Genomic DNA, 26,239 nt, shown 5'->3' on the forward strand with positions numbered 1-26,239 from the left:
CTGTCTCTGTCTCCCCAGAATTTAAACTTCCTAGATGACATGCACAGGTACATCACATTTTCTTCAGCAGCCCTGAAAAAGGTCTAGGTCAGCATGACCTATGTCTGGATTTTAATTGTAAGAGGGTTTTCTGGGTATCTCACTTTAAGTGCTCATTTCCATAAAGACATTAGCTGCATCTATTTTACAACTCTGTCTTTTAAAAGGAATAGTTTAGTACTTCTGGCACTGTGGCAGTCTTTCATAAACACACACACACACACACACATACACAGCTCCATTTCAAGTTAGAGGACAAATATGTTAAACATCTTTTCAGTTTAGTAGCAAAGCTCTGGCACCCTGATGTTCTGCTATTCTTTCAATCTTTCTGTATTTTAAGAAAAGACTGAAACTGTTACCCAATGAGAAAGTTGTATCATCTTGCCAGCATATCTCTACTAGCAGAATTTATCCATTGTTTCAAGCCTCGAGTATGAGTATGAGTATGACATAGTCTTCCTTCCCCCCCCACCCCTCCAAAATAGGTGTGTTCAGCACTGCCCCATGCAGGAGAAATCTAGTATGATCCACATTCCCAAGGGCCTGCCTAGAACTGTCAGCCTCCCACCTTTCTTCTTCTGTCCTTCTAGCTTACATGTGATGATGGCTGGGCATAGCAGAAAAGCTTGAAGAGAGGGAAAGGGAAGGGCTGCAGGGGCAAAAGGAGGGAATGAGCCTAGCATAATGTTTAATTTATTCCATAAACATTTATGGAAACTACAGCATGTAATCATTGTTCCAAGCTCTGAGGGAAAGTGATGGAAAAAACAGACAAACAAACACCAAAGCCTCTGTACTCCTAGATAAAGCTTATAACAAGTGGCAGTTAAATGTTTGTGGAATGAATTGTTGTCTAGATGCAGGAAATGACAGCAGGGGGCAGCTAGAGTTTCCCACTTCCTGTGACTGACCTAACCCAAATCGACTTCACCATCTTAACCTCTGGATTCCTGCATGGCAAATGTAACCCATGCGTACTAGCTTTCTCACTCTATTTAATCTGAAGTATGAATTTAAAGCGCCCTTAGGGAAGGGAAAGGCTGAAGAGCCCTGAGTGGACCGGTGCTTGGCATTACCAGCCTTTCCATTGCCTTTGAGCAGTTCAGATAAAAACCTCTGCAAGAGAACCGCCAGGTGGCACCTGTAAGGCGCAGATGGAGAGAACCATTTGCCCCACACCCCACAGCCCGGAAAAACGAGGCTGCGTGTCTTCCACTGTGGGCTTGTTGGCTAGGAAGTGGGGGAGTTTTAGTCTCCGTTCAGGCTGCGTGATTACGTACCCTGTTTTCTTGCCACCCCAAACACGCACAGTGCAGATTTGTCCCCACGCTTTCGGGCTGCCAAAGGCGTGTCACACGCTGGTTAGGAGCAGCTCGGCCTCAGGCGGCGGCCGCGACCTGGGGCTAGCGGTGGGTGGCGGTGGGATGCGCTGAGCTGGAGGCCCAGTCAGTGCCCAGGTCTCCCTCGTCAGACCTCTACCTCGGGCCAAGGCGAAGGAGTGGCAAGAGACGGGTCCCAGGGTGATGGCAAGCTGAAGTCCCCGGCACGGGGGACACCGCCTCCCACTCTCGCTCACCCCCAGACTGGGCCGGCGCTGCCAGTGGCCGGGGTCTGGGGCACCTCCTCCCGCCAGTTAGAGAATCTTGTGTTTTTTCCGGCCCCCGTTTCGGCGTGGTGGCTCCGGGTCACCCCTCACCGCCACTCTGCATCTGTTCTCCCCCAGCCCAGGCTGGACGACCGCCCCCGCTTGCAGAGGGTCGGGGTGCAAGGTGTCAGCTCACGGAGCAAGCGTGTTGGGTCATTTGGGGCTGGGTGGCCGGGGTACCAACTCCACTCCATCAGCGGGAAGCGAGCTGCGCCAGTTGCGAGACTGTCGCTGCCGCTGCCGCCTTTATTGGCGGTTGCTGGTGACATTGGGAGGAGACCGCTCAGAACAAGCGGAGGAGGAGGAAGAGGAGCAGGGAGGGTGGGGGTGGGGGAAGAAAGTAGCAATTGTGCCAGGGGGCGTGTGAGCAGCCGGAGAGGCAGCCGCGCTGGTGACAACTTCTCCTGGGCGCGCGCGGCGGGGCGGGCGGGAGGGCGGGGAGCGAGCGCCGAGCGCGGCCGGAGCCGGGCGCCTGAGGGAGCCGCGGGAGCCTCAGGGAGCCGCGGCCCGCGCCCTGCGCCGCCGCCGCCGCCGCCTGCTCGCTTCCTCCTGGTTCTCAGCCCCGGGTGCTGAGGCTCCCGTCTATAAATAGCAGGTTACAGCTCCTGCTCCGCGCGCACACGCTCACAAGCGAACGCAGGAAAGTCAGGCTAAAAGTGTCTGCTGCTGCTGCCGCCCCCCACTCCGCCTCCGGGAGAGGTAATTACCCGCCCGGGATCTGAGGGCTCGGTGGGGATTTTTGCGGGGTGGTGTGGGTGATGGTGGGTGATTCGAGAGGCGTTGGAGCGGGTCTGAGAGCGCGGGGACACGTCCTGGCGGGGGGAGCTGTCTATTTTGCATTAAGTTTCCCAGTCTCCCTGCCTCGATAGCCCCTCCAGCCCTGTCGCCGGCGGGTGGGATGAGCTGTCTCTCCTCGGTGGCCGGGGTACCTCTGTCACCGCGCTTGCCCTGCCGCCGAGCGCCCCTTGGCCCGGCGAGCGCGTGGGTTCACCCTCTCGCTTGCACTCACACTCTCTGGGCCCGGTGTAACTCTGAGCTCCGGCCTCGTCTACCTTCTAGGGCTGCGCCCACCTGCGCAGTCCTTTTAGAGAGGCCGCGGTGGCCCCGGGGTTCTCTCTCAACCCCATCCCGGCCGCGCCAAGCTGACGCCACCGGCCTCAGGAGAAGTCGGCTTTAAGGCTAGGGGTGGGGTGGTGGCGGGAGCGAGGGTGACTGGTACTGAGGTTTCAGTTGCCCCATGTCCTGGGTTTTCCTAAGGAGCCCTTCTCCGTGACCATCGCCACCCCACGCCCCGCAACTCATTCCGGCAGAGAAGCCCGGCACATCTCCTCTTAGCCGAGGTGCATCCCTTGTCCTACCCCAGTGAGGTCTCGCTGATAGGGTTAGAAAGCGAGGGCCTGGGGTGAAGGCATGGGGAAGGAGGGTGGTGGTGGTGCGGTCATTGTCGGGAGTCCGAAAACTGCGCTGCTGGCTCCGCAACCTCCCGCAGGGAGGGCCCGGGCGGAAGGGTGTCTAGGAGCCAGGGCTGGTTCCTGAGTGGACTTTCAGGCTTGTAGCTGGGAGGGAGAGGAGGATGCTGGATCTACACATACCTGTTTTTGCCCCTCCCTGTGCCCTGAAATTTTTTGTTTTTGGGGGGTGGTTTCTGCCCCTGAGGACACAGTGAAGAGTGACCCGCTGTTTTCTGTTTGGGGACAGGAGGTTTTATGACGGTGAGGGTGTGCATATTGATTGGGTTGTTGCTGCTGCTGCTGCACAAAACTTACTGGAAAAACCTGAGAGGGTTTTCTATTACTCCTGTTTTAGTGGTGCGGATTTGCTCCTTTGCCTCTTTTTTTTTTTTTTCCTTCTCTGGAACCAGTACCCCCCCCCCCCCCCACCTTTCTGAGATGTGTTGTTTGAGGTCATTACATTTTATGACTCCAGGTGTTACATTTTGCGTATCTCCTTCCCCTCAGTGTGACAAAACTTGTTTATAAAGGTGTGAGTTTATAAAATAAGTAAAACCCAGAAAATTTTGTCGTTTTCCCCTCAAGATGGGCACTTTATAGCCCTTTTATAGGTGTAAAACTACATTTCAAAGACCTTGTAACAGGAATTTTCTTAATGGGTCTTGGACCAGAGGTGGTAGTAATCTGACTTACTGCTAAAGCAGCATATGAGGTACAAGGGATCACCAACAGGGCAGCTGGCTGAAGGTGTGCAAGAAGTTGAGTAAAAAGGGGACTGGGCAAGTGGGCATTGTCTCACTTAGTAGACAGAGAAATACGTTATCTTGTGTTCCTTTGCAATATGTTCCAGTAAAACATTGATAATAAGTCAGAGTAAATGATTAATTGGTTTGTGATAAGTATGTGGGTATTAAAAATTAAACCTCTTACATTTATAGTAATGTAAAATGTTACTGCCATGGAATGCTTTTTCAGCATATTTCTTTAAAATGTGATCTAGAAGATTGTCCTTGAAAGGTTATGAAATTTACATGTGGAGAGAGTCTAAATGTTCAGTGTCATTAAGAAACGTATGTGGTGATTGAATTATGGATCTTATTTTGTAAGAATATTCTCTTTGATTAGGCAAATCAATATTTATTTGTGATAAACTAATGACCAGTTAGAATGTACATATTTATAACCGTGTTTTGCTTTTGATCTTTCCATAAACATAAGAAAACCCAGATAGACCAAGTTTAGTCTTCTCCCTTTAGTTGTTCAAAGAAGCACATGGTCAAAGTTATAGACAGAGAATACTTTTAAAATGTTGGATTTAAACTTTACTTTGGGAGTGCCAGTTGACTGAATGACTTCATTTATCATAAAATTTTTGTGAAAAGACTCAAACTCATCAGTTAAATTTATAAAACAATGTATTATATTTTAGTTGCATGAAATGGAAACTCATTAAGCTTGGAAGAAAACCCAGATATTTGTTTTAAATTGTGTGAGTTGAGAGTAATTCATTTCTTTTTTGAGACATGAAGTTTCTTTTAGTACAAGTAATACAATTCCCTACATGAGTAGCAGAGTTAACTTTTACTACTTTGAGGTAAAACCCAAGAGAGCAATTCTCCTAAAGATACAGAAAAAAATGCAAACTGCTCTCATATTTCTTAGCAACCAACTGGATTTCTGTTTCTGGATAAGTATCTGACATCTGAGAATACAAAGTTAAAAAAATTATGAAATCATAATGAGTGAGTAAAATGCTCACTGAGTGTGGTGCATAATCAATGAATCTTGGAACACTGAAAAAATAAAATTAAATTAAAAAAAATAAAATGCTTATTGAATATTTATTACATATTCTTATTTCAGTGTGCAATTCCAGCCAGTATGTCTAATATTAGATATACCAATATCATGATTTTTGTAGTCTTTGTGGGATAAGTTCTTGCCTTTTATAACCATGGGGATTCTAATAGATAGAGATGTGCTGTTTTAAATAATCTCAAGTTAAATGTTAATGTTCATTTCAAAGCTATGTCTTTCTCTTCTGTATTCTCTAATTTTTAAACATGCCTTATCTTTCTAAAGCCTTAGGGAATTTGCTTCATAGGCCATTTTGTTACTACTTATTTTATGTTGAGTTAGAAATTCTTGATTATAGACCTTAGGACACACTCATAAGTATACATACTTTCATATTCAAGCTTAAGAAATAAGGCTATTAGATAAACAATTTCAGCTTAAATACTTACTTTTAGATGCATCCAAATGATAATATTAAAATCGCATTTGTGTGTGTGTGTATGTGCAAATATACATAGCCTTGGTTTTCCAAAATTTTAAATGCAGTATGTACCTAGAAAACACACTAAGATATGTAAGAAAATTCTAAGGAATCTTCAGAGTCTCAGGCACAATTGTCATTTGAATCAAGACTTGTTAGTTCCTTCACTTTATACCTTTTCACTACCTTGTAGATTAACAAGAGAGTTTTAAAAATGTTTTTGAAGTTTTATAGTAATATGGCTAATATAATATAATATAATATAATACAATACAATATAATTTATGTTGTGTATATATCCGCAACTGCAGTGTTTTTCCTTATATCAGGCATAGTTGTAATCACTATCTTATTTCCTGGAATTATCTTGTTATAGACCATATACCATAAGGTCAAGGGAGATTCTAGGAGTTACAACTTAAGACCTTTTACTCAATTGTAAATTTACTGAACATTGAGATGTCATAATAAATGTAATCCCAACATAGTGTGAAGAATTGGATTTCAATATAATATATGTTCTTAAGTCATATTTTCCAAACTGAGTTTCTCAAATTGCGGTATTTTGAGTAAATCTTTCTTCTGCCTTGGGCAGCCATATCAACTAGGTTTCTTGAGTATGTGGTGAAGGCCTCAAAATAGCGCTAAGAGCCTCAAAGTAGCCTTAATTGAACTAAGTGAAATAGACTTGGCAGTAGTCCTTTGGTTAAGCTGATTAAAGGATATCTTGAGAAGTTTTCTAGATCATGTGGCTTTGATCAAAGATTCCTTTGAGAATTATCCAAATTAAGATTTCGAGGCGATGGAGGTAACACTTCCCTTAAAGGAAAAATTCTTTCTCCTTCTGTCTTTCTTTCCCTCACTTTCTCCCTTCTTTCTTTCTCCTGTGTTTCTTTTCATCCATTTGTCTATCATCTATTTTTATGTGACCTTGTGGTTATTAAAATGAATCAGTGCAAAAGACCTAATGTTGAAATCACTGAATGACATTCTCTATTGTCCACATTTCCAAGGATGGAAAATGTTTATAGGATATATAGGAAGCCTTAATACTTATGCTGATTTTAAATTACTGGAGTAACGTCAACATTGAAATCTCTAGTTTGATCTTATGAGATCAAACTAAAAATAGAACTCTTAAAAATTTCCATATATTGTTTTAAATATATCTTTCATTTATAAATTTTAAGTACTTTAGAAGGAGAACCTGAGATTTTTGTTTCTCAAAAAGGTGTGTGATTCTGAAAAAGTTAAGTAAAATGGTTTAAAGAAACCCTCTGATTATTTTTCACTATGAAAAAACTTAATTGACAGAAATATGAGTCTTTCACTTTTCACTTAAGTTCTTAAAATAGGTAATTATGCATATTAAGTAGACCAAACTGGGGACTACAATTGCAAAATACAATGAAGTAAATAAAATATACTACCTAACGACAGTAAAATACTATAGCAATCCTTCCTTTAGTCTTTCAAATGATCTCATTTCATTTTCATGGGGATTTATTTTTCTAGTCAAAAGATCAGAGATGACCTATAGTGATTAGCACAACTGAAACACAAAGAAATTATTCACCTCTAGGAAAATAAGGTAGAACTAAAAACCAGTGGCATCTGAAATTGAAATTATAACCTGTAGATGAGGTGAGATTATAGTTATGTCCTTAAGAAAGCTTGTGAGTATCTTTAGTGATTTTTTAACATCCTGTGATGTCTTTTCAAACATCTTCATATGTCGAACTTGCCAGCTAAACACATATTCCATCTAGCTCATCAGCATACAACACATGCATAATAGAATATGTTGCATACTGGGTGAACAGTATTAAAAATAACTTAAAAAAACAAACATTTCATGTCTTCATTAACAAAACTTGTAGTTTTTTTATATTTACTAATCTAATCAGACCTTTCTTACATGAATTTATAAGACAGGGCTGATTTTATGGTATGTGTAATTTCATTTATTTTAAAAGCCTTCTTATATTGAAATAATTATAAATAAATATGCTTCCAATCTATCTTTCTGGATAAATTTACTTCAAAACAGAGCATTTCCACTTTCCTGAAGACATCCATTGTGCATTTGGAGTTAAAAAGACATTTAGCACTAGGTGGCAGTGTGCAATGCTTAGTAGCCTTGCGTCATTTTAATTGCAATATATTCATTATTAAAGCTTTTCTTTAAAAAAGAATTTATTTATATTGTGAGTGTGTTAATGAAATTGAAATCAACTGGCAGCTAAACCTTTAACACTATATTGAGAAGATCTATTGTTTGTAAGACTTTAAAGATTTGATGGTAATATTTAACATACTCTGCTTTTATGTAGGGTTTGCTTACATGAGGGATTGTTAGGAATTAATTGAAATAAATATGCCAGAATTCTGCTTATGATGGAGTAAGAGAAAAGGAAGGGAAAATTAAGTGAACATGATAGGGAAGAAACCATATGGCCATTCTAAAATAGACATCATATTAACTGTATTTTAATCCTAATCCTCTCACTACACAGGCTGAGCAAGAACATTTTTTCCTAGGGGATTGAATGCTATGATTGTTAATTTTTTCCTCTATCTCATTGCTGTTGGGACAATGCAAAAAAAAAAAAAAAGTGCAGATTGTCTTACTGATGCTTCAGCAAATCCCTTGTTATCCTCTGTAATAGTGATGGCCTGGCCAGCACAATGACCAAATTGAATTAGTTATGTAGCACTACAATTTACAATTTACTGGTTATTAGGACAACTGAAGTTTATCTACACCATTTTTCTTGGTTAATCTAGATGTATATATCTCTGTCTTTGGCTAAATGATTAAATTATGGGTCTTGGCAGAGTAAATCAATTTATTCCATCATCAGTGCTCCAGAATGGGACCTCTGCATTGTTTAGCCACGTGGCTGGAACTTCCTCAGGATCAGTTTGGTAGGTATTTCGCCATGTTTACTGGACATGACTGTTGTAGGAATGGAGACCAAGGGAAACGTTATTCAACATAAATTGACATAACTAAAAAATATGCTTCTTTAAAAAATTTTTACAACATAAAATTTCAAATCTAATAAAACGCAGAATAATACAACAAACTCACAAGTACCTCCAGCCGGCTTTAACAATTGTTAGATCATATCTATTCTTGTGTCATCCACAGTCCCACTTGCTTTTCCCCTCCCTCGAGTTTCTGAAATCAAATCCTAGAAATTATATCAAAGGAAATACCTTTGTGAAGTAGTTATTTACCAAAAAAAATAATTGTTGCAGTTAAAACATTACATATTTCACTTAAAAAGTCTGAAATCTTGATATCAGGTAAATTAAGCTCTTGACTTTGTTTCTGGAAAATATGGCAGACTATATAATTAGGGAAATGATTTCAATTAAGGTTCTATCTCAAGTATATTTTTAATTTCTAGAAGTATGTAGCAATGTTTCTTAAACATGTTAGGTGGTTATACATACTTGATAAACCAATGACTACATTGGGCTTCTTGGATTAAGAAAAATGTTGACTATACACCTCATCACCACAGTTTCCTTATATAACATTTTACTTCTAAAGAGGCAGACATAGAGCAAACCGTTGGCAAGAATTCAGTTTGCATGAGTCAAGATTTTGCCATTAATCTTACAGGTACTTGACATATAGTAATCTGTAGTTTTGCTGAAATGAATTTAAATCACCTAGTCCTGGAAACTGACCTTTCAGTGAATGAGCTTAAGCCAGTGACCAAGAGGTTATACCTCCGGGTGATTTTGTGCTCCAGATAACATGGCACTTTACATTCTTGGGCTAATTATCCCTGGTGAGTGTATTTCAGAATATGGGAATCTGAGAGTTGCTCCTCCCCTTTGAGAATATCATGGATCTTCTAAAATATACCTATTAGATTTTGTGTAGAGTTAGAATTTTAAATAAATAGAATTCTTTCAGATTTCAAAAAACTGATGGTAACCACTGTGTAAATCTTTGAGACTACTATGTGTCTAAGAGAAAATATAATTCCATAGTAGCGAAAACAAGTAATTTATATTGAAAGGGTTCGTCTGTCATGCCATATTTTTCATATGTATGAATTATATGGGGAAAAAGCCCCTGTATACTTTTCTTAATATTAGACCCATGATATTTTGGCTTTATTTTTTAAATTTACTATAATGTTTTCTTTCCTGGGCTGTTTTAAGGCTGCCTCCCAATTTATTCATGCTATTCATATTTCCACTTCTCATTTTATATTCGGGTGGGAGTGAAGAATGGTACATACTTAGAATAGTGTAATGAGAAATAATTGAGCCTGTTGGCTTCCAGTTGATTTCTGAGATTCTTTCCTTTTTTTTTTCCCTACTCATTTTCCTCCTTGATCATAAATGTAATAAATCTCCATCGAAAAAAATTTGGCAAGTAGAGACAAATCTTAAGAGTCAGAAAAAAAAATCACCTGAACACAATATTGTTAACATTTCATCATATTTCTTTCTAGGATTTCCTGTGACTGTCTTACAAAAGTTGAGATTAACCTATGTTCAAGGGGTGTGTGTGTGTGTGTGAGAGAGAGAGAGAAAATGAGTATTCTAATTATTTTTCCACTTACAATTTTGTTGTTCAATTCAGTTTACACTTTGATTGAGCAATGTACCAGGTAGTATGTGCCAGGTACTGTGCTTGTCTTTGTTCTAGTTTACTACAATGAATACAAAAGAAAAATTACTTTTACCATGCCTGTAAATAATTTTCCTATCATTTTTTAGTTGCTTTCTATTAGTTAGGCCTATAGATCATTATCATTTGTTTATTCTTATTCTCTCAACTTAGACTTATACAATAAGTAATTGTAATAGTCTTTACAATTACCTTATTGTAAAAGTCTTTTGCTGTTACTACGTGGTGATGAGTATTTCCTGTATGACCTCATTTTCTGGTATTCCTTTTCTATATTTTTCACTGTTATCTTAGGAGTATACTGGATAAAGGGCTTGAGCTTTTTAAAAACTTCTTAACACATATTGCCAAATTGCTCTCCAGAAAAACTGCACCTACTTCCATTCTCCTTAAAAGAACATAAGTCATATCTCCATCCTCAGCAGGACTAAGGGATATTATTTTTTTTTAAATCTTGTTATTGGGAAAGGTGAAGATGATTGTTAACAACACCACCACCAATATCATCATCAATAATCACAACAATAACACTTACTGAACATCTCTTACAGGCCATTCATCATGCATGACCTTTATACTATCTCATTTAATCTTTACAACTGTAAGAGAAGAATATTATCATCCCATTTTAAAGTAGAGAACTTATTTTTTGAGAGGTTAAGTAACTTATCCAAGGTCAGGCAACTGGGAAGTGATAGAATTAGGTCCTGGCCTGTGGCTGATTTTATTTTATTTTTTTTAGGATTTTTTTTTTTATTTTTATTATTTTTTTTTAATTTTATTTTTTATAAACATATATTTTTTCCCCAGGGGTACAGGTCTGTGAATCTCCAGGTTTACACACTTCACAGCACTCACCATAGCACATACCCTACCCAATGTCCATAATAACCCTAGCCCCCAACCCCCCTCCCCCCAGCAACCCTCAGTTTGTTTTGTGAGATTAAGAGTCACTTATGGTTTATCTCCCTCCCAATCCCATCTTGCTTCATTTACTCTTCTCCTACACCCTTAACCCCCATGTTGCATCTCCTCGCCCTCATATCAGGGAGATCATATGATAGTTGTCTTTCTCCGATTGACTTATCTCGCTAAGCACGATACCCTCTAGTTCCATCCACGTCGTCGCAAATGGCAAGATTTCATTTCTTTTGATGGCTGCATAGTATTCCATTGTGTATATATACCACATCTTCTTTATCCATTCGTCTGTTGATGGACATCTAGGTTCTTTCCATAGTTTGGCTACTGTAGACATTGCTGCTATAAACATTTGGGTGCACGTGCCCCTTCGGATCACTATGTTTGTATCTTTAGGGTAAATACCCAGCAGTGCAATTGCTGGGTCATAGGGTATTTCTATTTTCAACATTTTGAGGAACCTCCATGCTGTTTTCCAGAGTGGTTGCACCAGCTTGTATGCCCACCAACAGTGTAGGAGGGTTCCCCTTTCTCCGCATCCTCGCCAGCATCTGTCATTTCCGGACTTGTTAATTTTAGCCATTCTGACTGGTGTGAGGTGGTATCTCATTGTGGTTTTGATTTGTATTTCCCTGATGCCGAGTGATATGGAGCACTTTTTCATGTGTCTGTTGGCCATCTGGATGTCTTCTTTGCAGAAATGTCTGTTCATGTCTTCTGCCCATTTCTTGATTGGATTATTTGTTCTTTGGGTGTTGAGTTTGCTAAGTTCTTTATAGATTCTGGACACTAGCCCTTTATCTGATATGTTGTTTGCAAATATCATCTCCCATTCTGTCAGTTGTCTTTTGATTCTGTGAACTGTTTCCTTTGCTGTGCAGAAGCTTTTGATCTTGATAAAATCCCAATAGTTCATTTTTGCCCTTGCTTCCCTTGCCTTTGGTGATGTTCCTAGGAAGATGTTGCTGCAGCTGAGGTCGAAGAGGTTGCTGCCTGTGTTCTCCTCAAGGATTTTGATGGATTCCTTTCTCACATTGAGGTCCTTCATCCATTTTGAGTCTATTTTCGTGTGTGGTATAAGGAAATGATCCAATTTCATTTTTCTGCATGTGGCTATCCAATTTTCCCAACACCATTTATTGAAGAGGCTGTCTTTTTTCCATTGGACATTCTTTCCTGCTTTGTCGAAGATTAGTTGACCATAGAGTTGAGGGTCTATTTCTGGGCTCTCTATTCTGTTCCATTGATCTATGTGTCTGTTTTTGTGCCAGTACCATGCTGTCTTGATGATGACAGCTTTGTAGTAGAGCTTGAAGTCCGGAATTGTGATGCCACCAACTTTGGCTTTCTTTTTCAATATTCCTTTGGCTATTTGCGGTCTTTTCTGGCTCCATATAAATTATAGGATTATTTGTTCCATTTCTTTGAAAAAAATGGATGGTACTTTGATAGGAATTGCATTAAATGTGTAGATTGCTTGAGGTAGCATAGACATTTTCACAATATTTATTCTTCCAATCCAGGAGCATGGAACATTTTTCCATTTCTTTGTGTCTTCCTCAATTTCTTTCATGAGTACTTTATAGTTTTCTGTGTATAGATTCTTAGTCTCTTTGGTTAGGTTTATTCCTAGGTATCTTATAGTTTTGGGTGCAATTGTAAATGGGATGGACTCCTTAATTTCTCTTTCTTCTGTCTTGTTGTTGGTGTAGAGAAATGCGACTGATTTCTGTGCATTGATTTTATATCCTGACACTTTACTGAATTCCTGTACCAGTTCTAGCAGTTTTGGAGTGGAGTCTTTTGGGTTTTCCACATATAGTATCATATCATCTGCGAAGAGTGATAGTTTGACTTCTTCTTTGCCAATTTGGATGCCTTTAATTTCTTTTTGTTGTCTGATTGCTGAGGCTAGGACTTCTAGTACTATGTTGAATAGCAGTGGTGATAACGGACATCCCTGCCGTGTTCCTGACCTTAGCGGAAATGCTTTCAGTTTTTCTCCATTGAGAATGATATTTGCGATGGGTTTTTCATAGATGGCTTTGATAATATTGAGGTATGTGCCCTCTATCCCTACACTTTGAAGAGTTTTGATCAGGAAGGGATGCTGTACTTTGTCAAATGCTTTTTCAGCATCTATTGAGAGTATCATATGGTTCCTGTTCTTTCTTTTATTAATGTGTTGTATCACATTGATTGATTTGCGGATGTTGAACCAACCTTGCAGCCCTGGAATAAATCCCACTTGGTCGTGGTGAATAATCCTTTTAATGTACTGTTGAATCCTATTGGCTAGTATTTTGGTGAGAATTTTTGCATCTGTGTTCATCAAGGATATTGGTCTGTAGTTCTCTTTTTTGATGGGATCCTTGTCTGGTTTGGGGATCAAGGTGAGGCTGGCCTCATAAAATGAGTTTGGAAGTTTTCCTTCCATTTCTATTTTTTGGAACAGTTTCAGGAGAATAGGAATTAGCTCTTCCTTAAATCTTTGGTAGAATTCCCCTGGGAAGCCATCTGGCCCTGGGCTTTTGTTTGTTTGGAGATTTTTGATGACTGTTTCAATCTCCTTACTGGTTATGGGTCTGTTCAGGCTTTCTATTTCTTCCTGGTTCAGTTGTGGTAGTTTATATGTCTCTAGGAATGCATCCATTTCTTCCAGATTGTCAAATTTGTTGGCATAGAGTTGCTCATAGTATGTTCTTATAATTGTCTGTATTTCTTTGGTGTTAGTTGTGATCTCTCCTCTTTCATTCATGATTTTATTTATTTGGGTCCTTTCTCTTTTCTTTTTGATAAGTCTGGCCAGGGGTTTATTAATCTTATTAATTCTTTCAAAGAACCAGCTCCTAGTTTCGTTGATTTGTTCTATTGTTTTTTTGGTTTCTATTTCATTGATTTCTGCTCTGATCTTTATGATTTCTCTTCTCCTGCTGGGTTTAGGGTTTCTTTCTTGTTCTTTCTCCAGCTCCTTTAGGTGTAGGGTTAGGTTGTGTACCTGAGACCTTTCTTGTTTCTTGAGAAAGGCTTGTACCGCTATATATTTTCCTCTCAGGACTGCCTTTGTTGTGTCCCACAGATTTTGAACCGTTGTATTTTCATTATTATTTGTTTCCATGATTTTTTTCAATTCTTCTTTAATTTCCTGGTTGACCCATTCATTCTTTAGAAGGATGCTGTTTAGTCTCCATGTATTTGGGTTCTTTCCAAATTTCCTCCTGTGATTGAGTTCTAGCTTCAGAGCATTGTGGTCTGAAAATATGCAGGGAATGATCCCAATCTTTTGATACTGGTTGAGACCTGTTTTAGGACCAAGGATGTGATCTATTCTGGAGAATGTTCCATGTGCACTAGAGAAGAATGTGTATTCTGTTGCTTTGGGATGAAATGTTCTGAATATATCTGTGATGTCCATCTGGTCCAGTGTGTCATTTAAGGCCTTTATTTCCTTGTTGATCTTTTGCTTGGATGATCTGTCCATTTCAGTGAGGGGAGTGTTAAAGTCCCCTACTATTATTGTATGATTGTCGATGTGTTTCTTTGATTTTGTTATTAATTGGTTTATATAGTTGGCTGCTCCCACGTTAGGGGCATAGATATTTACAATTGTTAGATCTTCTTGTTGGACAGATCCTTTGAGTATGATATAGTGTCCTTCCTCATCTCTTATTATAGTCTTTGGCTCAAAATCTAATTGATCTGATATAAGGATTGCCACTCCTGCTTTCTTCTGATGTCCATTAGCATGGTAAATTCTTTTCCACCCCCTCACTTTAAATCTGAAGGTGTCTTCGGGTTTAAAATGAGTTTCTTGTAGGCAACATATAGATAGGTTTTGTTTTTTTATCCATTCTGATACCCTGTGTCTTTTGATTGGGGCATTTAGCCCATTAACATTCAGGGTAACTATTGAGAGATATGAATTTAGTGCCATTGTATTGCCTGTAAGGTGACTGTTATCATATATTGTTTCTGTTCCTTTCTGATCTACTACTTTTAGGCTCTCTCTTTGCTTAGAGGACCCCTTTCAATATTTCCTGTAGAGCTGGCTTGGTGTTTGCAAATTCTTTCAGTTTTTGTTTGTCCTGGAAGCTTTTAATCTCTCCTTCTATTTTCAATGATAGCCTAGCTGGATATCGTATTCTTGGCTGCATGTTTTTCTCGTTTAGTGCTCTGAATATATCATGCCAGCTCTTTCTGGCCTGCCAGGTCTCTGTGGATAAGTCTGCTACCAATCTAATATTTTTACCATTGTATGTTACAAGACTTCTTTTCCCGGGCTGCTTTCAGGATTTTCTCTTTGTCACTAAGACTTGTAAATTTTACTATTAGGTGACGGGGTGTGGACCTATTCTTATTGATTTGGAGGGGGGTTTTCTGAACCTCCTGGATTTTGATGCTTGTTCCCTTTGCCATATTGGGGAAATTCTCTCCAATAATTTTCTCCAATATACCTTCTGGTCCCCTCTCTCTTTCTTCTTCTTCTGGAATCCCAATTATTCTAATGTTGTTTCGTCTTATGGTGTCACTTATCTCTCGAATTCTGCCCTCGTGGTCCAGTAGCTGTTCGTCCCTCTTTTGCTCAGCTTCTTTATTCTCTGTCGTTTGGTCTTCTATATTGCTAATTCTTTCTTCTGCCTCATTTATCCTAGCATTGAGAGCCTCCATTTTTGACTGCACCTCATTAATAGCTTTTTTGATTTCAACTTGATTAGATTTTAGTTCTTTTATTTCTCCAGAAAGGGCTTTTATATCTCCTGAGAGGGTTTGTCTAATATCTTCCATGCCTTTTTCGAGCCTGGCTAGAACCTTGAGAATCGTCATTCGGAACTCTAGATCTGACATATTACCAATGTCTGTATTGATTAGGTCCCTAGCCTTTGATACTGCCTCTTGTTCTTTTTTTTGTGGTGAATTTTTCCGCCTTGTCATTTTGTCCAGATAAGAGTATATGAAGGAACAAGTAAAATACTAAAAGGGTGGCAACAACCCCAGGAAAATATGCTTTAGCCAAATCAGAAGAGATCCCAAATTGTGTGTGGGGGGGAGGGCATATAAAGAGGTTCAGAAAGAAAAAAAAAAAAGAAAAAAGAAAAAAGAAACAAATAAAAAAAGAAAACCAATAATGAAATAATATAAAAAGGAAAAAAATATATATATATTAGATAAACTAGTTAAAACACGTTAAAAAAGAAAAGGGTAAAAGTTAAAAAAAAATTTAGCTGAAGAAGCGAAAAAAATTGAAAAAGAAAGAAAAAAAAAATTAAATTAACTGCAAGGCTAAAGAATCATGGGGAGAAAGCCATGAGTTCCGTGCTTTGCTTTCTCCTCCTCTGGAATTCCGCGGCTCTCCTTGGTATTGAAACTGCACTCCTTGGTAGGTGAACTTGGTCCTGGCTGGGTTTCTTGTTGATCTTCTGGGGGAGGGGCCTGTTGTAGTGATTCTCAAGTGTCTTTGCCCCAGGCAGAGTTGCACAGTCCTTACCAGGGCCCGGGCTAAGTAATCCGCTCGGGTTTGCTTTCGGGAGCTTTTGTTCCCTGAGCGCTTTCCGTAGAGTTCCGGAGGACGGGAATGAAGATGGCGGCCTCCCAGTCTCCGGCCCAGAGGAGCCGAGAGTCCGGGGCCCCACTCCTCAGTGCGCCCCCAGAGAACAGTGCCCAATTGCTCCCGTCACCCTGGCCTCAGGCTGCGCTCTGAGCTAACCGAGCCTGTGACCGGTTCAAGGTAAGCCCGAGCTGTGAGCTCACTCCTCGGCTCCGTCCCCGTTCTAATGCCTGCAAGCTCTGTGACACTCAGACACCCTGATCCTTCTGTGACCCTGCGGGACCTGAGGCCACACTGGCCCCGTGTGGGCTTCACCCCAGTTAAGCCTCTGGAGCGATGTCCCTCAGCGGAACAGACTTTTAAAAGTCCTGATTTTGTGCTCCGTTGCTCCGCCGCTTGCCGGGAGCCAGCCCCTCCCCCCGCGGTCTATCTTCCCGTCGCTATAGATTCACTTCTCTGCCAGTCCTACCTTTCAGAAAGTGGTGGATTTTCTGTTTCTAGAATTTCTGTTCTTCTTCTCTTCGATCTCTCGTTGGATTTGTAGGTGTCTGCAATCTTTAGATAAGCTATCTAGCTGATCTCCCGCTACCTCAAGTAGTCTCAGCCCGCTACTTCTCCGCCATCTTGACTCCTCCCTGATTTTATTTTAAATCTAGTCTTTAAAGTGCTACTTTCTTGTTGTACAATTGTTAGATTAGACGAGGTTGAAAATTTTTGAAATTCTTATTTTCATTCATACTTTTTTTTATATGAATTCCTATCTTCAGCTGGTTTGTGTATTTGAACCTTGATTTTCATCATTTTCAATACCCTTTATGAGTTAGGGGCACTGTTTCTTTGTCATTTATGTCATCTATACTATTTTCTTATTTTCTTTAACATATAAAAGTTGAAAATGTGTCTAGTGAAGTTGAATGTCATATTTACACTATTGCTTGTTTTGCTTAGATAATACTTTCTCATTCATAGAGCAGATTAAAATTTCCCTGAGTTATTCTTCCCTAAAAGAATTTGCATCCAGTTCTTCAATGACTTTTTCTCTTGAGTCCACCCAACATTGTGATGGTATATGGTGTGAGATAAGACTTAACTTTATTTATCTACTAAAAATAGATAAACATGTTCCAGCAGCAGTTTCTGAATAATCAATCCATTCATTCCCCATTTATTTTTCTATCACATAATATCATAAATTGTCTTATTGTAGAGGTAAGTATACACACTCCTTCTTAGTGGGTTTCTGGTTTTGGTATGCGTAGTCTAGTTTTCCATCAATTCTTTTATTAATATCACACAGGTTTAAATGTTTTTATTTGCTTCATATCTGATAAGATTGATACTCTTTTCTTGCTGAATTTTTTCTGTGTCTATGTGTAGCTTTTAAGATTCTCACAGATATTTCTTCCAGACTCATTTTAGAATAATTTGATAAGCTGTCTCCAAAATAGTTGTAGCGTTTTCATTGAGTATATAAATGAAATTGAGAAGAATTGACAAGTTTACAAGATCTAGTCTTCTTATCCAGGAACCTGGTGTGTATCTAAGTAAAGTTTTGATATGGAGAATTTTTCATGCTATATATAAGGGCTTATGCTAGACATCAATTATTTTGCCAAAGTACTTTCCTTTCTCATATTTCAGTCTTCAGACTGACCAAGGAATAATAGAGCCTGTTCTATGCACCATGAGCCCACATTAGTTTTGCTCATTCATAGTCATATGTTCAGCCTAATGGCATCTCTTTGTCCCTGGAAGGAGGGACTCAGGAGGCCTGAAAGTTTCTCTTCCCCGTTACTGGATTACAACCTTGTTTCAAACAAATATTTAGGTTAAATCATGTTACTTAAATTATCTCAAGAAGATACCTTTAGTATAAATATTTAAAACATCAATATGAATAATTGTGCAACTTCTTCAACAGCTTACTAATGAGATGCCATAAAATTGTCCAAAAATATGTATTACTTTGTATATCAATAGCATACAAGGCAGCAAACATTTCTCAGTTTGATACTTGGTTTCCAGTTGTCAAATCCAACATAATTACCTCTAAGATCATCAATTTTATCCCATTACAATGGTGTGGCAGGGTTGGATAACTAGCCAGAAGCTGTAACTTATTCATCTGTGTCTATATTCCAGTTATGCAGATTTTTAGAATGGAAATCTGGAAGTATTTTCACACACACAATATGTTCATGAGTTTCTTAAGTGCTATATGGCTATATACTCCAGCTCTCTCCCACTGATCGTGGTATGTTAAACAATTTGTTACTGGGATCATTCAGAAGATAATGCCTTGCTTTTACTAACTTGAGTCCTCCAGGTTTTTTTGAAGGGGAGACTTATTTATCTCAGGCTAATGGATCCTACTTTTGCTGGCATTGTGTCTCAGGAAATTACAGATAAGTAGGAGAAGTATTACGTATGTGTGTGTGGGGGGGTGGTCTTCAGGCCTTCTCATCTATACTTCCAATTCCAGTTTTATTACTTCCAAGGGCAATTCTGTGTGGTGGAATTGTGCGTGTAAGTTATGTATGAGCTACAAGTATTAGGTGAGGTGGTAAGAACCTTGTTCATTTCCCTGCCTAAAATTGCAAGAGCTCACCCATGGATGGGTCACCATGTCAGGTTCTAGTAACATCTACTTTTCATTTCATAGGCTAAATATTCGGGATCAACAACAAAAGACAACAAGAGAAGAGCTTATAATTTGCTTCTGTTAAGATTTTCTAATTTTTATGCCAAGGTTTATATATTCCTTTTTAGTTGAATGCTTGAAGTAACAATGCACTAGCAGTGATGAAAATCCTCTCAAAGCCTCAAGAGACTCTTTCTACAACTTTTGAAATTTCCCTGTCAAAATCTCTTGGGTAATATGATGCTAAGAAAGAATATGTGAAATAAAAAATAGACTAGTGCAGACAGTATACAGCAAAGAAAGTGTAATCTGTTTCTAGCACAGAAACATTAATTATAATAAAAAATCATAAAAATTCACTGAAAAATGCAGCTTTAGTTCAAGAAGGCACCTTCAAAGAATTTTAGTTTAACTATTTCTGTGCTCCATTGTAAGATGACCAACATTTTCATTTGTTTGGGACTGAGGAATTTCAGGACTAAAATGAAAAGAGGCTAGAGCAAATGGCATGGTTGGTCATCTTATTTCCACAAACATGGTGAAAAGTGTAGGGAAGTAATGGGTATAAGATTTTAAGTAGTCTGTTGTATTCAGGAGAAAGAAAAGACAATTTTTGATTATTAAAGTGTTACTTCAAGATTCTCTGAATAAAAATGATATAAAATCTGAACGCAAGTTGTCCTTTGTTGGCAGAAGCTCGGTATTTTTTATTTATGTACTTATACTTATTTATTCATAATTTATTCCCTGAATACTTCCAAAAATGATTTGAGATGCCTTACAGTAAAGCCATGTGCAAAGATACTGAGCCTTTATAGCAGTTCAATAATAATGTAAAAGATATATTTTGGAGCTTGACTAAAAGTAGTATTCCTTAAATATTAAATTTGTTAATATGAATACTATCCAATGCAATATCTGAAGTGCTCTAGGTAGAAAAATATATAGTGGGAAATTTAAAATCTCTACCCAAATCCTGTGATTTTGGATAGAAAGCTAGCAATTATTTGATATTATAAGGCTCTCATCAGATAGTCTGGGTGAGGTACTGAGGAGAGGCCCAATATAGAAGAGCTCTGGATCCATCCAAATAGGAACAGCAGCTTTCTGTCGCATGCATGTTTTTGATTCTGACTCCATGTATTCTAGCATTAGACACAGCTGTTTTGCATTGAAAAGACTGTTGCATTTATTAAAAAGACCTGGTGTAGGTCTTTGTTCTTCCAAATCTAGGCCATAGTGATTTGGGGAAAGTCATTGTAAGGTACCTGAGCCTGTTTTCTCATTTATTAAGAACAGATATTAATAACTATCTCATAGATTTGTAGTGAGAATTAAGTGGGATTGTATAGAAAAAAAAAGACACAAAATATACTATAAAAACATAGTATTAAAAATATTGATAATCGGGCACCTGGGTGGCTCAGTGGGTTAAGCCTCTGCCTTCGGCTCAGGTCGTGATCTCAGGGTCCTGGGATCGAGTCCCGCATCGGGCTCTCTGCTCAGCAGGGAGCCTGCTTCCCTCTCTCTCTCTGCCTGCCTCTCTGTCTACTTGTGATCTTTCTCTGTCAAATAAATAAATAAAATCTTTAAAAAAATATTGATAATCATTAATTTAATTATTTTCCTGTTATTATGTCCTATACTCAGAATGATCATTTAGGACTTGATTATAGTTCTAAATGTAACAAAGGATCTATCTACATTCAATTCATCTTGGATAGGGGCAGGTGGCAGGTGTCTTTAATAGAGAGATATACTTATTCGAATTTATCCAAGTTAATTTTTTTTTTTTTTTAGTTAAAATTTTCTAAATACATGGGCATCTGGGTGGCTCAGTCTGTTAAGCATCTGACTCTTGATTTTGGCTCAGGTCATGATCTCATGCTCATGAGATCAAGCTGACTGATCAAGCTCAGCACTCAGAGTGGAGCCTGTTGGAAATTCTCTCTCTTCCTCTCCCTCTCACCGCTTGCATGTGTGCATGTGCTCTCTCTGTCTCTAGTGAAAAATTTTAATTGCAAATGTAATTAATTGACTCCATAGGTATAATAAATGAAATTCCTCATTTTTGTGTAGTAGCCATTTAGAATTTCTAGAATAAATGACAACATAAGTATATTTTAAAAAAATTAAATTGTCTTAGACAAAATTTAAATTGCCTTAGACAAAGCATTTTTTTTTTTAAATATTGAGTTTAACTCAATATTCAGATAAGGTATGTCTATTCAGATGGCAACAGTCTCTACTACTCTGTTATCTTACACTTGACCCACTTTACCTATGTGTCTTAATTGTCCAGGCCTTGCAGGCATTTGAGTTTGTATCTTCTAAACTAGAAAACAAAAACAAAAACAAAAAACCCAAATGGATTACATAGTCCTCAAGTTATACTTCACCTATACTATCACATAAAAGAAAACTTTAGTAAAAGGTAGCATAAACGGATTGCATGGAGCACTGGCTGTATTACAAAAACAATGAATACTGTTATGCTGAAAATAAATAAAAAAAATGTTAAAAAAAAAAAAACCTATTTGGACCAGCAAAAAAAAAAAAAAAAAAAAAGGTAGCATATACTTCAATGTTGTTTTCTGGTAGTGTTTTGGTTTGACTATACTCTGTGTTACTTACAGCTTAAAATAGAATAATAGACTTGACATTATTTTGTGAAAACTAAGAACCTAGTACAGATTCTCATCCAAATATGTAGTTATTTTCTCCTGTCAAATGGAGAAGGGCTAAGGAATTATCTATGGGCACAGCCAAGAAATGTTTTCAAAAACACTTCAGAGTCTACTCTGATGAGTTTCAAGCCATAATCTTCTTATCTATAAACTGGTTCATTAACACCCACTTGCAAAAATGTTATGAAGATTAACTATAATAAGGAGTCTAGAGTGTACCATGTCAGAACATGTTAAGTCTTCAAGCTCTTTTATTACTATGATTAATACTTTTTATTATTATATTAATAAACAAGGAATTGAGATATTAGTTATCTGACAGTATTTTCTAAACTTTTGACAGTAGAATTTTAAATGAAATCCTAGTATATAGAGTGATATGAAAACAATATGCTATTAAGATGGATACATTCTATAAGTTCACATTTTAAAAATATGCTTATTGATCATATCAATCCTATCAATAGGGTCAATCAATGAAAACAAGGAGGTTCCTTTGCTGAACACAATTACATAATCATTACATAAAGTCTGGACATATAGAATAGTTGTGCAGTTATATCACCTTCATCATGCAATTCATTTTTTGTTTATTTTTAATTTCTCTTTATTTGATTTTTGTTCATTTGGTATTTTTATTTTGTGTCTTTGGTTTATGTGGCTTCTTCCTCTATATTACTAATTTCTCAAGGATGGAGACTCTTTTGGTCCCAATATCCACTAGAATAATGGATATTGCATTGCACATGATAGGTCTCAATAATGTTTTTTTTGGATAAATGAATAATCAGCAGAATGGGGCTTACTCTACCTGAAAAAAATCACTGTGCTGTTAAAGGTGTTAGAACTTGAAAAGGACTGGTAATGGTATGATAAAATAACTGATCTAAAAATGGTACTTTCTAGAAGAACTTTAATCTTTTAGTAAAGCCCTTGCTATACCAGGAATAATCTGGTCTCTGAAAAGTCAGCATGCATATGTGTGCATATACACAAGTGTACACATGCACACATATGTATGCTCCTTTATGCATGTGCATTTATAAGAATTAGTGAGGGACAAAGTGAGGGAAGTGAGAAGGGAATGAACATTTGTGGGGGGTCTGCCATGTGCTTGGTACTTACCTGACCTGAATATGGTTTAACCTTCTTCAGGATATTTGCTACATCAGAGCCTATATAAATATGTCCATTGAAATATTTATTACATTTCAGCAGGTGGAATATGGAAAATAATTACAAATACCATGTAGAACTTCTTTTTGAGGCTGAGTAATTTGTAGAGTTTTTGTTTTGTCTTATTTTTTAACCACACCTTTCTAATCGATAAGAATCAGCATAAAAGGTTGAGATAAATTGGAAAAAGAAATCGTCTTGGTAACTCACATATATGCTCTATTCTGAAAATAACAATAGCTAGTATTTATTGAATAAGAGTGCTTTACTCACATTTCCTCTTTTACTCTCATCAACTGTATGAGGTAGGCACTGCTGTTACTCCCATTTTACAGAAGGGAAAATTAAGGCACAGAGATTAAATATAACACGGTCTAGTTACATATTTAGGAAGAGGTAGATCCAAGATTCTGAGCCAATCCCTTAAGGACCCCACTTTTGCAATATGACTCTTTGAATATCAGTAGTAGAAGTATGTGGAAGCCCTATATTCTTCCTGCCAGTTCTATGTTGGAGGTTCTTCCCTTGAGCTTGAACTGGTAAGAAAAGAAGATGATTGCCCCTTTGAGGGTGGCTTGCAACCATGGTGCTAGAGGCAAGGTGTGCTCTCCAAGTTGTGGTCATGAAGGCGGAAGGAGATGGCTCCCATCCAAAGAGGAGGTCTGGCTAGAAACAATGTAGATATCTGTAGGATACTTCCCTTTGCCATTTGTTTGTTCTCTAAGTTGGGAAAATGGTTATTTGGCTCTGGTTGGATCAATCTGTTGAAATAAATATATATAATATCTGGAGACTTTATGATAATTATGAGGATAAAATTGCCCAGCAATTGCAAACCTTTAATCATGCACTTTGAACATTCTAGCGAAAATTTTTCTGTGGCCTGAAAAACATCATAGATGGAAGGAAACATTGCTGTGTTTTTCATGAGAGCTATGGAATCCAATGTGCCTCATTTACAAGGTCATTTTATATTCATTAGGCACACTTAAAAATTTTACTTGTCACTGAATTTTCTATTCAGAACATTCCACATAAGTAGAAATAAATGTTAACCTCTGTAAAATGCACTGGTTACAGCCATCTATAGAAGTTGGCAGCTAACTGTAGAAAAACCACTGTACAGGCTGGATTGTTTTTCCCTCCTGCTGTCTTAGAAGGTATATCTTGAGCACAAAATATATTTTATATTTAGGAAGGATTTGTTTACACTGTATGGTGCCAACGTTGCTAAGATTTATTTGTGCAATGGCTACTTATAGTACAGAGTACCAGTGGGACTTTATCTACACTGTAAGAACAATATATTTGAAGAAAATGAGCACCCCCTGGGTGACAACTCTTCATTAAGATAAGCATGCATTGAATCTCATTCTATGAAAAGTCTTCTATTTCTTAACGGAAGACAGTGTTGTGAGCTAACATTGTGTGACCATTGCAGATTTGTTTGCCGGTCTTTATGGGGAGGTTCATTTGCAGATCACCCAACACAGGGCCTTAATCTCAGGAAGAGGAAAAAATACTTTTAGAAAAACACTAAGAGGAATTGGTGATTTCAGCCTGATCATAATTCATTGAAAGCACAAGGGGATCTCTATGAACCATGTTCTTTAAATTAATGGATAGTGAGAAGTCTTTCTTCACCCTTGTGAATCCTTGTAGAAGACATTTGCAGAGAAATTGCTGGAGCTGCTCCCCTGTGGGGAGATGAATGTTTTAATATGCAAAAGCAGACAACTAACATTTCCTTTGCTTGACAGCACTCTGAGCAGCAGTCTTACTGCTTTATTTTCTCCTTATATCTTGTCTTCTTAACAACTTTTGTAGAGTCAAATAGAACCACTAATGTGAAGCCATATCCTTGGCTGACGCATAAGGACTCTGCTACGTGGAACTCCCATGCAATTTGTGACCTAGATATGGTGGAATTAATATCTATGTGTAGGTATGAGATTCTCTTGTTCATCCATTTGAATTTTCTACTGGAGTTACCAACATCAAAGTTAGGCACTGGAAAATGTTCTTAGGGGAAGATATACCCCTAAACTCTCTTACCACTAATTTCTAGTAGAAATAAAAGCCAATTCAAGCTTTATTTTTAATACCCCTTGCCCCCACAAATCAACACCACTCATACATCTTGTCACCATCTTCTCCTCCTTCCTGGATGGCCAAAGTAAGCCCCACACCTTTGCACAAAACTTATGTTCTCATGGAATCTTAGGGATCTCTACATGGCCATCATTCTTTATCTCCCTATCTATCTACTCTTGTCTGCTTCCTTCCAATGAACGGTGAATACATGCAAGATTTTCATGTGTTCAAAAGAGTAAAACACCCTCTCTACTGCATAATCCACTCCAGCAAGTCTCATTTCTCTTCCACAGGTTCCCTCTATTTTCCCATTTCAATGAAGTCTGATCTCTACCCTCATAGCTCCAAAGAAACTGCTTTCACAAGGGTCACTAAGAGACTTTGTGTTACATTCCGTGGGTAGTTCTCTGTCTTTATCTCACTTGCCACTTGGTAATACCAGATCATGTTAACCATTCCTTAAAAAAAAATCTTCCTTTGTTTTTCTTTACATTGATTCTCCTTTAATTTTTGAATATAATTTTTATTATGTATATAAAATGTGTATATTACAAGAAAAAATAAACAACCATACTCATATCCCTGTCTTCCAACTAAATCCCTCTTTAATTGGATTTACAGTGAATTCTTAGATCAATTTGGATAAATTTGGCCTCTTACAATGTTGATTATAATTTTGTATCCATGATCCTAATGTAGCTCTCTTTCTCAGTGTTTCAATATAATTTAAACATTTGTTCTATAAAAGTCATCTACATCTTGTGTTCATTTCATTTTTATGTACCTCATTTTTATTGTAGTTATTTGAAATGGTACTTTTTTAAAAACCACATTTTTAACTATTTGATAATCATATATAAAAATTGACCTTTTATTCAGCCACTTTACTGAGCTCTCTTGTTCTAACAATTATTTTTCTATAGCTTTTTATCTTCTAAGTATATTTATTATAATCAGTCTATTACTAGTCATTGCTCTTGGTTCTCTGTTTATCTTAAGCTGCTTTTATTTGGGGCTTGCTCTTAAATAATAGTGTTAATTCCAAGTTTACAGTTTTTCTCTCAGCACTTTTAAATATTGTTCCACAGTTTTCTGGCTT

At 38.0% G+C, this 26,239-nt stretch overlaps 1 protein-coding gene across 4 annotated transcripts in view; it reads left to right on the top strand.

Moving 5' to 3' along the window:
• The first annotated feature begins 2,169 nt into the window (after nt 1-2,169).
• INPP4B (inositol polyphosphate-4-phosphatase type II B) overlaps nt 2,170-26,239 on the top strand; it is an 807,880-nt gene continuing 783,810 nt past the window's right edge. For 2 of the 4 annotated variants that reach the window (XM_032857097.1, XM_032857105.1), the window contains exon 1: nt 2,170-2,386. The gene's annotated coding sequence lies outside the window, so the exon portion shown is untranslated. The remainder of the gene's footprint in view (nt 2,387-26,239) is intronic. The other 2 variants (XM_032857119.1, XM_032857109.1) reach the window with 2 other exon arrangements.

This window comes from Lontra canadensis, unplaced genomic scaffold (genome assembly GCF_010015895.1).
Source record: "Lontra canadensis isolate GAN:19392208 unplaced genomic scaffold, GSC_riverotter_1.0 scaffold1, whole genome shotgun sequence".
Lineage (NCBI taxonomy): Eukaryota > Metazoa > Chordata > Mammalia > Carnivora > Mustelidae > Lontra > Lontra canadensis.